General features: G+C 38.2%; 1 long non-coding RNA gene across 2 annotated transcripts; it reads right to left on the bottom strand.

The window, feature by feature from the left end:
• Positions 1-668: 668 nt before the first annotated feature.
• LOC138168567 (uncharacterized) lies at positions 669-3,759 on the bottom strand. Of its 2 annotated transcripts, none has more exons than XR_011170139.1 (2): positions 3,662-3,759; positions 669-1,620 (listed from the first exon to the last, which is right to left on the bottom strand). It is a non-coding gene; the product is annotated as an uncharacterized lncRNA (long non-coding RNA). The 2 variants fall into 2 exon arrangements; XR_011170138.1 differs by having other exon boundaries at positions 669-1,639; positions 3,662-3,757.
• Positions 3,760-9,867: the final 6,108 nt, after the last annotated feature.

Genomic DNA, 9,867 nt, shown 5'->3' with positions numbered 1-9,867 from the left:
CCAAGTCCTTATGTGCGTCAGTGTAGAGGCTGCCAGATCCTGTGTTATCCTGATAGTGTTTCCACAATATTCAAATTATTTCTTCCTGACTGCTTGTAATATTTTCTCCTTGATCTAGAACTCTGGAACCTGGCTATAATATTGCTAGGAGTTTTCTTTTGAGGATCTTTTTCAGGAGGTGATCAGTGGAATCTTTCAACCGCTATTTTGCCCTCTGGTTCTAAAACATCAGAGCTGTTTTCCTTTAGAATTTCTTGGAGGATGATTTCTCGGTTCTTTCTTTGATCATGGCTTTCAGGTAGTCCATTAATTTTTAAATTATCTCTCCTGGATCTATTTTCCAGGTCAGTGGTTTTTTCCCATGAGATATTTCATATTGCCTACTATTCTTTCATTTGTTTGGATCTGTTTAACAGCATCTTGATTTCTCATAAAGTCACTAGCTCCCATTTATTCCAATCTAATTATGAAGGAATGATTCTCCTCAGTGAGCTTTTGAGATTCTTTTTCCATCTGGCATGTTTGGCTTTTTAAGGCATTCTTCTCCTCATTGCCTTTTTGAGCTTCTTTTGCCATTCGAGTTAGTCTATTTTTTAAGGTGTTATTTTCCTCAGGCTGTTGACTCTCATTTCATAATTTTCTTGCATCAGTGTCGTTTCTCTTCCCAATTTTTCCTCCACTTCTTTTATCTGCTTCTTAAGGTACTCTATGGCCTGTAACCAGCTCGTATTTTTCTTGGAAGCTTTTGGTGCAGGAGTTCTGACTTGACTCTCTTCCTCCTATTCCATGCTTTGCTCCTTTTTATCCCCAAAATAGGAGTCTAATGTTGGATTATTTTGTTTACTTTGCTTCCTTTGCCTGATCATGTAGCCACTCAGTCACTTGACCCCTGGGATTTTTGCCACAGTAGTACTCTGCCACCAGACAGGGGAGCTTTATTCCAAACTCTGGGGTTTTCTCAGCTGCTGGAGGTATTAGTTGGGTGCCCTCTCTGAAGCCTCCAAACTCTCTGGCAAGCTGGTCACACACCCCAGGACCTCTACCCTAGACCACAATCCAGATCCAAGCAGGTTAAAGCAAGAGTGAAAACCCCTCAGACTGGTCACTTGGTTCCCCTACAGTCTGCAGGCCAGGAGCTGAAGCTGCCACATGGTGGTGGCTATGCCCTGGCCCTCAGTGTCTTCTCACCTTGGGGGCAAAAGCTGAGACACTCCCAACTACTGGGTCCCAAAGTCCACACTGCACTGACCTCTCCCTTTGTCATTAGCATCTATATGTTGATAATTCTGGACCACCACAGCTTCTGGTTATCTGGAGTCCCTCCAGCAGGTGGTTGGTCAGGCCCACCCTGGGGCTAAAACCTCTGGCTATGGCGGGGGGGTTGGGCTCTGTTCCCAGAGCCCTGTGCTGGCCAATTCCTGCTGGCCTGCTGGGCTGTCCTCAGTGGGAAGTTAGCTTCTCTGCGTAATTTTGTGGGTTCTGTAGCTCCAAAGTTTGTTCAGAGTCACTTTTTACATGAATTGGAGGTGGTGTGAGCTGGAGCTGGTCCTGTTTTTACTCCGCCATCTTCTCAGTGTATTTTTCAAGGGTGGTAGTCAGGAACCAGAAGATTTTCAGAAACTGAAAGAGAAGGTCCAAGCTGTCAGGAAAACAAATGTAAAGCATCACCAACAAGGACAGGTCTTGATGACTAAAGCAACTCTTCTCCCTTTTGTCTTAGGGTTCTCTTTAAGAAGGAACCAATCCCAGAATAACTATTCCAATAGTACCAGGTAACAGGCATTACCAGCTTAGTATGGAGTCAGTTTGGACAAAATGAAGTAATGGGCATTGTCAGGAAGATCTAAAACCCAGCACTGTTCTATTACCATAAGCATCTCTTTTGCTATTTTTAGCTAGTAAAATTTTAAAATCACAACCTCTCTAATCTTGGCCACCAGTGGAAAAAAAAGAGACCAGTGAACTCCCTTGATACATCATGGTTAAGTTCTCCCATTAGGATGACTGAGGAATACTCCAAAGGCTAGAATTAATCATTAAAAGAAAATCCATTTGTGGTTAAGACTATATCTAGTCTCATGGTGAGATTAAGCAGGACAGGGACCCTGTGTACTCTGGTGCTGGCTATGGCTTCATGGGAAATGACCAACAGCTGGGAAAAAGACACAGAGTAGCAAATCCTCAGGGATTCAAAATGGGATCAATGAAATTCCTCTGTGCTGTACTTTTTTTAAACTCTTATGAGAAAAATGGATGGGCAGATGGTAGTTTAAAGTTTAGACTGAAAAGGAAAACAATCTAGGAAAGAAAAATTCTGTTCACCCTTAATTTATCCTAGTAAATTATTTAATAAAAAATCCTGCATATATTCTATTAAAGTAAAAGTATAGAAAAAAGTGTTGAATATTCATTACTGGATAACTATGTTGAAATACCAAGGATATACGTCCCTTAGATACTACTTATTTGATTAGAAATTAAAAGGTTCAAAAGAATAACTATAGAAAATTAATGATATGAAGGGTAAAAATAAAAACATTCTTTTCTAGACAATAATCCAGAAAAGACAAAACTTTGCAATTTATTATTCATCCCTTTTTAGACAGACATGTATAGAGTAGCTACCTTTATAATATAGTATCACCTCAAAGATGGTGTCACCACAGCTCTTCATGGAAGTCAGAAAAGACTTCCATTTTCTATTTCTGTAGCCAGATCCACAAAAATCCATGTCAATGATGTGCTCATGGAAGGAACTAAAACTTTAAAAACATTTCTAAATTTTCTTCCTGCACATAACATTTTGCAGAATGACTAATTAACAAAAGCAAAAAATGCAAAGGCATTTTGTTCCTTTGATCTCATATCATTTAGCTTGGCACTTACAAATGACTCTACTGATGCCGTTGCCATCCATGCCACTAATCCATCGTGTGTGCAAATGTGACTGAGAACCAATGCAAAACCAACATAACAGTTGAATAAAAACTCTGCCAGCATTGGGTTAGCAGCCTTATAAGCACAATTTGAGGAGCTTGTCATGGGCAGTAGCTTTAGTTCTTCACTTCGTGGATCTTACAAAGCCTTTTTTCAAAGAGTCTCTTTCTTCCCAGCTGATGCATTTCAAATTGGACTGTTGTTTCTTTAACTCAAGTTACATTTATGAGAACATATCAGTTTTATCCTCCTAATCTGACTAATCCTGGTCAGATTAGTCACAATAGTACAACTGGCTATGCATATAGAGAAGGCTTTATGGCCAATATGTATGTTTAACATTATGGGGGCAAAGCATTTTTTTCCCTCCCTATGCTACATTCAGATATTTTTGCCATGAAGACATTACAAATGCAATTTAATTGGCATATAATTACCAGAAAAAATACAGAGAACAGAAATCTATCTTTGTCTATATGACTAGTTTTGGTTAGGTGTTTGAGAAGGTAAATTTCATTTCTTTGCCAAAGCTTATTGTGTCACCATTCACCAAGTATCCTCTAGTATTTAGTATGGGCAAGGTACTGTGCTAGGTACTAATGAGATAAAGCTGCAAAAACAAAACAGCCCTTGCTCTCAAGATGTTTACAATATTATAAGGGGTTATCACATATAAAGCAAACAGACAAATCAGTAAAATATAGAAGTGATAAAGATAAATTACCTGGCAAAATCTATAGTATGTTCTGAAGGCCACACTGAAGTTTGTTGATTCTGCTAGCCTAAATATCACAGCCATCAGTTTCACTTTATATAACAAAATAGCATGACATGGAAATGGAGCCTATAATCCCTGCATCCCTCACCCCGTGCCTAAAAGTTCTTATGATTCTTCTCAAATGTACACATGTGCCTTTGGATTCATTCATGCCAATCTCAAATCCTTAGGCTTTTCCACCTGCATATTGGATTAAATGGGAAAGTTTACTCCTTTGCAGCATAACATAGTGGAAAGAAAACGGGATTAGATGTCAGAAGACCAGGCTGAAATTTAGACAAATGACTTAATCCCTCTGGGCTCCAGTTTCCTCAGCTGTAAAATGAAATGGTTGCAATACATAATCTCTTAGGTCTAGTCCAGTCCCACAATTCTAATTCTTTCAATTTTGTGAGTAAGTTAATAGTTGGGACTGTACATAGGGTCAATGCAAGGCAAAATCTTGAAATGTTTCTTCAGTTACATCCCGTCTTACATACTGAACTCCCTTTTGGCCTGGTTTCCCAGGTATGTGAAAACTTAGGCTGCAAGCCACTCCCATCCCCTTGCCCAGAGCTTCCCAACATAGTACATGTACTGAGAACTTCCTCACCCTCTGGACCACTATGATTCTATTCATTTATTCTGCATCCTTTTCCTTTAGCATATAACTAGTTAGCTTAGTAAACATTTCAGCTGCAATATATGTGATTGAGGTCCGTATGATTGTCCTATCCCTCCCAACTAAACATTTACAGTTTAATGAAAGCCTTTAGTACTTTTGCCCAAAGTACTTTTGCCCAAACAAATAAATTGCATTTGTAATGGGAGGGGACCCCATGGTACTACAGGAAGCAAAGTAGCACATTTTATAGGACACGGGACTTGAGAATAAGACTTGATTTTGCTTTCTTAGACACTCTTCCAGAAGGAAAGAAAACAACAACAGCTATATAAGTTTGGCCAAGTCCCTTAACAACTCAGTGCCTCAGTTTTCTGATATGCAAAATGGAGATAATAATTGTACCAATCTCCTAGAGTTGTTGTAGCAAGTGAGATAGCATGCATGAAGGACTTTACAGACTTCAAAGCACTATGTAAATGCAGTTCTTATCATCTTTCCCCTCCCTTCTTTTCCAAACAAACCACAATTCTACTTTTCTATCAAGGGCTTGGTTTATGAACTCTCACTAGTGGCTTTTCATTGCTACTACTTCTCCTAGGAATGTGAATGGCTAGCCAACTAATTTTGTATGAAAGAGAGAATAAAGGGTTCCACTCTTACCCCCTTGCTCTCTTTCTCTGTTCTCTGGTTCTCTTCTTCCTGAAAATCTCAATTATTCTAACTCAGAATATATTTCTCACCCCTGACCTATTCTTTCTCTTTAGTTATATTTTGAACCCCTTGCTCTAGCTAGTTCTGGCCTTCATGGTACAGATGGCCTCACTCCCTTCTGTACTAGTCTAACATATGTGCTCAATGATACTGCCTTTTCTATTCCTGAGCCCAGCCCCACCATGTTGCTACTAGAATTGCTTCCCTATTAAATACCTTTTTTCTACCTCAAAACAAACTCCCTATTATGGCTCCCATTGAAATTCGATTCATTTTCCAGATCTTTGTCAGAATTCAGATGATAGACCCATCCACTATGTCTATATTTCCCTATCTACATTTTCTGACTCATCCACAGATGCTCTAACTCTACCCCAGGGAATCAATTTTCTTGAATACACTTTAATGGTAGAAAAAAAACCCCCACTATAATAAATACATACATATATATATATATATATATAATAACATAAATAATGAAGGATAAGAACTCCCCTCCCCATCCAATAAGGTCAGAGTTATGGTAACTGCTAGAATGGTAGCAGGTAGGCGGCACAGTGGATAGAGCCCTGGGCTTGGAATCTGGAGGATTAGTGAGTTCAAATCTGGCCTCAGTCACTAACTAGCTCTGTGACCCTGGGCAAGTAAATCACTTAATCTTGTTTGCCTCAGTTCCTCACCTGCAAAATGAGCTGGAGAAGGAAATGGTAAACCACTCTAGTATCTCAGCCAAGAAAACCCCATATGGGGTCCCAAAGAGTTGGAAATGACTGAATGACATGGTGACACAGGTAGAGTTTCAGGTTCTTTAATATTATCAGTATTCCACAAAGAGAAGAGGCCATTTTGTCACAAAGAAGAGTTGACCTAGTTCCTGCCTTTGATACTATTTGTATGTTAGTGGGTGAATCAACTACCCTCTCAGTGTCCCAGAAAACTCACTAAGATTAAGTCACAGTTGAGTAACCTATAGTCTATCTCAATTTAGGGAATTTCCTTGCCAGACGTTTCCTGTACTAATAAAATCACAGGTCTGGTGGCCTCCTCTCCTCCCTTAACTTACAAATGGTGCTTCTTGAATCTTCTACATAGATGACTTTCTTCTCCAGATGATTAAACTGTAATATGATAATATCTCCTCATCATTTATACTTTGAATGATAACTTATATCAGGGCTCAAGAACCAGCTGAATTCTAACCATCCCTTATGGGATCCACAAGCTTACTGCCACATCTTTGCTCCTCTATAACTCACAATTATTCTAAGTGAGAAAGGGGGATATAGGTGACATTTATCACCTCCCTCACCATCCACCTATTAGAAACTTAAACTCTCAGGCAACCCACCCCAGCCCCATTCATCCTCACTAGCCTCTTGTCCTCTCAGTACTCCCTCTCTAAGCTTCGAAGGCAAAAATTTTCATGGAAAACAAAAGGATCTACTCAAAATACGCATAAACATTTTAAAAATTCAGTAAGTTGGCTAGATTTTTTTAACACCATATATTTAGTGGAATGTATGTGGAATATGCTGGTAATTGAAATTTTCATCCACAGTCAGGGTATTTTGGTTGTCACGACCCTACTCATGTGAAGTAAAAATTCCTCCAGTGATGTTATAATTTTCTATTGTACTTTAGAATATCTGAGGTAATGCCAAGGACTGATTCCAGCTTGTCAGAGCAAAGAAAGGAAACCTCTCAAGTAAAATTAACAACAATTTATTGCTGAAGGTGAGAGATGAAGCCCTGAAACAAGGGAACTTTCTGACCTAACAAACATTGCTTTCCAACTTTCCAACTGTCACTGAATGTCTATCATTTTGATCAAGTTTGCATAATCCACTTGCTAGATTCACTAGGATAATCTGTTTACCAAAAGTAACCTCTTCTCCCAGGCATTTAATATCTTCTATCTGCTGGGAATTTTCTAAATAAATACAAAGAAGTCAGAAACACATGAATGTATCATTTCTAGTTGTATGATGTACCACACTTAAAAAAATTTTTTTCATTTGGCTTAATTTTTTTTTTTGTAATGAGCTTTTAGAATAGCTGTTAATGGATATAATCTTTTGTGTACAGATACTTTGTCAGCTGAATTTAATTCTTGTCTTTAAGAGAAAAAAATGTATATTGAAAATGTTTCCAAAGGCTCATAACCCCAAGCCTACAGATTAATTCCTATAGGAAAATAAAGTTTAAAATCTTCCAAATGGAATTTTCTTCAGCCCACTTCAGGAATCTCCCCTCCCCAACACTCTTGCATTTAACCTAATGATTTTCAGATTTCCAAACTCTGTTGCCACAATGCTAAACAAATAACTACAGGTCAAGGGTCAGGGGAAGAGGCCTATTTGGTGAAAGGTTGAATAACTTGAAAGAAAAGAGTCACAGTTTTAAGAAAAAGGTTTAACAGGTTTGGGACCCCTCAAGTGCTGGCAAACAGTCAGTTCTTTCTTAGTCTGGTGATCACCATGGAGGTGTTAACTTTTTAGCTGCTGGGGATTCGGGCTTTATTAGGTTTTTCCTTCTCTTTACCTATTTAGTTAGGGAAAACATTACTTCATTGCCAAAATTATATTTCAAATTTTATGAATTAACCTGCCTGAGGGGAAGACTAAGCTAAACTTGTATCCTATGTGTGTGATCAGATCCATAACCAAATTAATTCTGTAAGCTTCATCCCTGAGAGTACTGTTGAGTCATCTATGCTAACACAGATGTTACTTGTCCACTGAAAAAAAACTAGCATCTGATTTCCCATGTGTCCATCCATCCTCTTCATTCAGAAGCAGAGGGAAGCCCACTTACAATCAATCTCAAGGGATACAGAAAAATGTAACCTATCATCAAGCTTCCACTCTGGAGAAGAGAATGAGGAAATACAAGAGACAGGGAAAAGGACCAGTTCCAAATGAATGAAAATAAAGAGAATAACTACAACTGATGGCATATTTATTGATTTTTAAAAGTGGTCTTTGAAGTCTTCGAATGTGGAAGGACAAATTGCATTTTTCCAATATACATAAATATAAACATACATATAAGGTAGTTACTATTTACTTACTTCCAAGAAAATATATGATATAGTAGATAGAGACTGAGCTTTGTAGTCATGAAGACTTGAGTTCATACACTTCCTCTGACACATGATACCTAAATGGTCTTGGGCAAGTCCTCAATGAACCAGGCAACTCTCTAAGACTATTAAGTTACAAGACATTTGTTGATTTACGTTGGTCATTGACAAAAGGATATTAACTACTCTGAGTTCACTCTACAAATGAAATCCTAGGCCTAAATAGAAATGTATATATTTTATTTACATGTGTAAAGTAAATATTATGAATATACACATAAATATTACACACATATACATATATATAGTCAGCTAGGTAGCACATTGGATAGAGTGATAGGAAATACTTCAGTTCAAACCTAGCTTAAGTAGTTGTGTGACCCTGGGCAAGTTACTTAACCTCTGTCTGTCTCAGTTTCCACCAATGTAAAATGTAGATAATAATAGCACCTACTTCACAGGTTGTGAAGTTGTGAAGATCAGATGAGATAATATTCACAAAATGCTTAACACACTGGCTGGCCCAGAGGAGGCTTTACAGGTGGTCATTTCCCCTTCTGTATAACTATATACATAATAATTGAGCATTGTATGGAATGGAATAAATTGTAAATAGACTATGGAATTTCCAATAGCAACAGTATTTCATAGGCAGAGAATTTTGACTTACAAAGCACCTTACAGTGATCCTATGAAATAGATAATACAAGTATTATTGTCTCCAATTTACAATGAGGAAATTGAGGCTAAATGAATTAAATTAGCTTGCCCAAGATCAAACAGAGTGAAGTGTCAGAGTCAGAACTTGAATTCACATCTTCTGATTTCAAATCTCACTTGTTTCCTTTGGCTGTACTGACATTTTCCCATAGTCATACCAAAACCATTCAGGAACTTACCTCTGCAGAAATCTGTGCTTAACTCTCAGGCTTAAAGATTGTCAGTGGTTTTCACTAATTTTGATTTGAAAAAAATTCACTTTAACTCAGCAAGTGTTTGAGGACAACACAATATACTATTATAGTATGAGGAAAACAAAAGAATATGACAATTACTGCCCTCGAAAACTTTATTGTTCAGTAACCAAGTAGGAAGATAAATCTCGGATGGTTTGTCCTTTGTTCTTGAAGGGGATTATGATACCAGGAAGATGATGGCATGACTTGCAATTGAATTGAATTTTAATGAGGGAGGGCTGTGCAAAGTCACCAGTGTCACTTTATCCTCCAGACCCATCTGGGTCCAGTGGTCAAATATAGATCAGGCCAACTGGAGATGGCCCAGGGTGCAGTGGGAGACCTTGGCCTTCTTAAGCTAAGGTCTTTCTGAATTCTTACTTTGAGTTAGGCAACTCCTATTATAAATATCATTTGGTACAAGTCCTTCATTTTATCCATAAGGAAAAAGAGAAATTAAGCACAGAGAAATCAAGTGACGTGCTCAAAATGACACTTCTAATACAAGACCTGCACAAGAAATAGTCTTCCAGCCTTTGCCAGAAGACCTTTAATGAGAGTAAACACAAACATTTTTCTCCAGGCTGTATCCCTACCTCTGCAGGCTTTCTCTACCATACCTTAAAAATCTCTTTGCCAGGAAAGTTCATTCTACCCGTGGAGTTTACAAAATGGAAGTATCTTTCAGCCAAGAAGCTCACTCAACTGCTGGACTTCACATTTCCACTCTGTGAAGTTGGCTGGTTCCTCCCAGATGTTCCATATTAAGGAGAATACATAAATCAACCTTATCTTCAAT

This window comes from Petaurus breviceps, unplaced genomic scaffold (genome assembly GCF_028583685.1).
Source record: "Petaurus breviceps papuanus isolate PSGF00001 unplaced genomic scaffold, PetGlider_PUasm1.0 37, whole genome shotgun sequence".
NCBI classification, from domain to species: Eukaryota; Metazoa; Chordata; class Mammalia; order Diprotodontia; family Petauridae; genus Petaurus; species Petaurus breviceps.
Note: the sequence above shows the minus strand (reverse complement) of the source record. Positions and strands in the feature narration are given on the sequence as shown.